Raw genomic sequence first — 5,403 nt, forward strand, 5'->3', positions numbered from 1 at the left:
GACGACGTCTGCGGCCGTGAGGAAACGTTTGGTCTGCTGTCTTTACAGGAAGACAACATGTGTTTACTGTCACAGCCCCTCACCACTGCTGCCGTGACTGGTAGTGGGAGCAGTCGTGGCGATAAGTGAGCATGGACGGATTTTGACAAAAAACCGGCCCCTGGGCACAGACATGTCAAAGGGGCCCCCCAACCCTTCAAGACAACTGCGCTGAAAGAGACGCACAACAACCACCAACCAGGAAGCTTTGTCATCTGTGTCTCTTTATGGTTATTTCGCATCTCCTTGTGCTTGTTTTGTGTCTCTCTGTAGTCCCCCCCCCTGTCTTTCTGGGACACTTTTTCAGACGATGAAACTTGAGTGCCCTGGTCAGTACCACTAAAATGTTACGTAATTGCAAATCTTGCCCATTTAATGAAATTTGATTTGTTTTTAGCCAAAGTCTAATTAGAATGGAGCCAATTAATTTGAAAAACAAAAATGTCCGACTAATTAAAGCGTAATGAAAGATCCATATTTAAGAAGCGACTGCAACAACAGTCAGTACGCTCTTCACTGGTGAGATTCTATTCTATTATTTTTGTCAGCCTTCTTCACACAGCCGTGAATACAATTCAGAGTGCTTTTTATGCCCTTACAGAAGTTAAATGTAAATATATTGAGTCTAAATAAATGAATAATATTGCAGTCAGCCTATAAAACATCCAACAAGTGTCACCTTTTATTTGTAGGATATGAAATTGCCCAGATTGATAAAATTTCCACAAAACATAGAGGACATGACCACAGTGTTCTCAACGTAAGCTAAGACCTTGTTGAATATGACGATAATAATAATGATAGCACTTTTTAAATTTTTTCAGTGTATAAAAGCTGCATAAAACTTCAAAATACATTTTGATATCATTCTACCTCTCATAATTACATTTACGTGGTTCATTGTAATTCAACTTTTATACAGAAACATTCTACTCTGAGGGACAATGCCGTTACAGCATCGTGTGTTGTAGCTGATTATGTTAAATGAATTGCTTTAACCTCATCATGACTTTGTAGATATCATCACAGTGCACATTGTGCTGTGCTGTACTGCCTGACTGTTTTTTGTTTTACACTGTTGTTCTAAATGATAACTGACTAAGTTATGTCATTTGGCTGAAAACCAGATTCCCCCTTGGGAACAATAAAAACAGACTGATGGTTGAAATCTACACCGTACATACATTCGAGTGGAGTCTGGTTCTGTCCCAAAAGAAAACAGAACTGTGAAATCACCCCGACATTACTGAAAGTATGTATGAGGTGGGCTAATCTATAACATGTTAGAGACTTCACAGTCAAAGTAATTTCCTTAGTCATCCGTCAGCTGAATTTGTGGTTAAACTGGACGCAAGTGGATGTTAGTGCAGAGCACCTTTGAAATACAGCTAGCAATTGTATTTGATTTACTTAGACATGGACTGCTGCAGGGATGAAACTTTTCTGTTTGTGATATAGACACTGAAGTGGTGCAGAGAACTGGCCCACAGCCAGAGACAGCACGGCTTATTGTCTTGCCCTCTGCTGCCCTTGTGTGGTGATTAGCAAGACACACAGCTTTCTTGAATCTTATTTGAATACCGGATGATTGCAGACATCTTAGATGTATGAAACTTTTCAGACATTGTTCTGTGTCATCTTTGATGTTGCATTTATATCTTTATAATAATGATATCCATGCCGTATTGACATTGCAGTTTTGCGGTATAACCGATCATAGCAATCACTAAATCAAAAATGTTAGAAACTGTATTACCTTTACAGAGATGTTGGATAGGTTGGAAAGTGTGGGATTAGTTTAGATGATAAAATACCATATAAAACAGGCGGACTAGAACAAATCTATGAATGATGATCACTATTGGAGTTTATAAACTCCCTTTGACTAGAAAAATTAACAATATTAATCCAAGAGATTACCAGGAGAGTCTAAATGACAACTTGAATACTCCAAGTTGATTGGATAGTCAGCAGCGGCAGACTACGTCTGACTTTTCTTTTTTCTCTGTGAGACTGAATCATACACAGTTTGAAAGCTCCTGACTCCAGGTCAGAGTGTCTGTGTAGAAACAAAAATCATCACCTGCTCTAAAGCTTTTTTGTCACAGAGATGTTGTCTGGTATTTCACATGTGTGGGTGTTCACAGAAAATGAGTCGAGGTGTTCAAGTTTAGTCTGGACAGATCCAGTCACTGAGGCCAAAAGGATTTTGCATGAGTGCAAACAATTAAATAATTCTCGACAGTTTTCAGGAGAAATTTGTGTAGTTATTAAAGAACCTCCATATAGGAGGGTTGATTTGTAAATTGCTAAATTACTATAGACAATTCAGGGGCCTTTGACAATGCAATTTGTAAGACTTTTCACTGAAATGTCCAAACATCCCACTTGCTCTGGCATCAAATTTTATGGCTGCCATCAGCAGACACCTCAAAATCTACCATGATAGTGCTGTCTGGAAAATAAATGAACTCAAAAAAGGCTTGAGGCCTAACAAGTTCCAGTTTCCTCCTCGCAGAGCTACAAATTTAGATTTTTTATATGATTTATGATATTCCAAGACGACTTGCATGGTTGCAACATTCATTTAAATGTAAAAATCTTGATCATCTTTTTAAACCCTTTCTATTAACACCTTGGGGCCTTGACTAGAAACATCTTTGGATTTTAATAGTGCATGTCCACACAACACCAGTTTGTAAATATGAAAGTGCCAAATGGTTTGTGAAGTTAAACTCTGACTAGACTACAAATAGCAATTCAGCAGCGCTCTCCAAATCTTCCACAATAGTGCTGTCTGGATAAATAAATAATATATAAACTCAATAAAAGTCTTGAACACCAATTTGGTTATTTGATATGTAACTGCATTAGCTGACAGCAGTCATTTTTTTTCCACTTCCATCACGCCTAGATCACTTAGTAATTATTTTGTGACCTAACATAAATACTTTAAAACTAAAAATGTAATTTGGTGTAACTGACAGAAATACTGTAGCTTAACTGACAAGCTGCCAACGCTGGATGAGTAATTTGAATGATGAATATGAAGACGTGTGAAACGTGAAGGGCTGTTAGGCAAATGGGGTGAACTGGCCTTCAACTGGACCTGGCTTCAAATCCTTCACTGTTGAGCATCTGCTCTGTTGAAGATGCTTGATGAGAACCTAAACTACTTCCGGTTTTGAGGATGTTTTTCACTAGCTGACTATGGCCTTAAATCTTGCTGCTGAGAGGAACAACTGGAAGACATTTGGGCAGCAAATGTGGATTTACACAATTTGCACAAGAACTCATCTACAGAACATGATCAAAGGTGATCATAATGATATTTAATTCTATGGTCAGTCGTGATCTCTGACTTCTTATAGCGAGCTTCAGTAACTTGCTGTCTAAAGCCAGAAACACTGAAGTCATTGCCTCTGCAGACACGTGGATCTGTAGCACTGACATCACGCGACACATATTTGATCTCAGTGTGTTGCTCAGCATGAGCTCAGAGACGGCCTCTGTAAAGCGTTACATTCATTCACATAACAAAGAGCATGTAGCGATGAAGCCTGTGATGAAGGCCTGTCAATAACTACAATACTGCTGCTGTCGAGGAGGGAGACAGGGCATCCATGGCAACAGCCTGCACCGTACACCAGTGAGATATTTCAAAACGGTAGACTACCTATTCAAAAAAGAAAAAAGACTAAATTTCAGGAAAACAAAGCGATTTGAACAGTCAAGGTGATTATTATTTCATCAACACATGGGACAGATTTTTGTGCAAGCACAACAAGAAAGTGGCGGATTAGTTTACCCTGTTGTAGCTAAATATAAGATCTACACAACGGCATTTATAGATCAAGAAGACACACTTGAGACAAACTCGAGCCTCCCTAACAAACATGCGACAGACAGGAACAGCATCGTCTGTTTTCGCTCAGGGTATTCACTGGGGGCTACAATGGAAACGATTTTTGAGCTTTGAAATCAGACCAGTGTTGTGACAGCTTTATTTTGGTCTGTCTTATGTAAGTACAGGTGTGAATCAGTCAGCCACTATTTATCATTAATAAGGGCACTGTGAATGTTGTTATAGACAGAGTGTTAGTTAATATTCCTGCTGAAAAAATCCAGATGAATTTACATTTTGATGGTCTGAGCCTATTGTTTACGGTGATTTATATGGTCAAAAATAAACACTCAATAAGGCTGAAAGAGCATTTATCAATTGCAAACCAAAACATTTTTCCTCGAGGGGCCTGTCAAACTGGGTAAAAACCAGACAGCCTGACATATAACAAATACTGTAAAAAACCGCAAAATGGTGGCAATAAAAGCTCCACAAGAGACAGCATCACTTGGCTGGTCACGCCAGCTGCACCCGTTTGACCAGCTTATGAGGGCTCAGATGTATTTTTCAAGAGTTCATTGTTTTTCAAAGCCTGGGACCCGATCCACCCAGGGGTCATCCGTAAATGAGCTTCCCCATGACCACCCCTGTAACTGTGTTAACAGATTGTCTGCGTTTTAAAAGAGAAAGGTTAGTCAGTCTCCAAGCTCTAGTGTCCTTTAAAGCAGACTTTCAGGGTCCTACAGTATATTCTCTACCACTGCAAAACAATAACGTAGCTCAGGTATGTATGAAGGTGTTTTTGAATTAAACTTTGATAGGTGTGCATCACTTCTTCAGTGTTGGGTGACCACAATTCAATATCATTTGTCATTCGCCGAACAGTTTGAAAAACAGGATATTGTGATACGCTTGCACCAGTTCACGTGTCATATGTGATTTTATTGATTTCCACGTAGGTTGAATACCGTTGGGCGGTATCCGACTTCACCGTCAAACCGTGAAAATTCAGGTCCCACCGAGATTTGAACTCGGATCGCTGGATTCAGAGTCCAGAGTGCTAACCATTACACCATGGAACCACACACTCACCCGCGGTGCCTCGACATCGAGAAGTCGCTTTCGGCTTCCGTCGTCTCGCACTGGTGATTCTACGCTCTGCGATTTCGGGTGAAAAAACGTGTGTGGCGACTTGTCACTGGTCTCGGTTCCTCACCCACTCTCACACGGTCACGCAGTCTGCCCCGTGTCGGTGAGGAGGAGGAGGAGGAGGAACGACGGCGTTTCGCGCCTGCGTCGCACGAGGGTTGTAGGCAGTTCTGCGCTGAAACTGTACTAAAGAGGCGTCGACTCAACTCTTGTGAGCGCTTGAGCGGCCGAAGCTTTCGATGCTGGAGAACTGTGTTGCATTATGCAGAGAGGCGTCTCTGTCACTTAGCTCCCTGATGTAAATAGGGTGTGCGAAAATAATAGAAACACCTGTGGGTTCACTTTTTTCCAATAACTATTCTCGGGAGATT

The 5,403-nt window shown here is 40.6% G+C and overlaps 1 non-coding gene across 1 annotated transcript; it reads right to left on the reverse strand.

The window, feature by feature from the left end:
- Positions 1-4,893: 4,893 nt before the first annotated feature.
- trnaq-cug lies at positions 4,894-4,965 on the reverse strand. The gene has a single exon. It is a non-coding gene; the product is annotated as a tRNA-Gln (tRNA).
- Positions 4,966-5,403: the final 438 nt, after the last annotated feature.

This window comes from Xiphias gladius, chromosome 8 (assembly GCF_016859285.1).
Source record: "Xiphias gladius isolate SHS-SW01 ecotype Sanya breed wild chromosome 8, ASM1685928v1, whole genome shotgun sequence".
NCBI lineage: Eukaryota > Metazoa > Chordata > Actinopteri > Istiophoriformes > Xiphiidae > Xiphias > Xiphias gladius.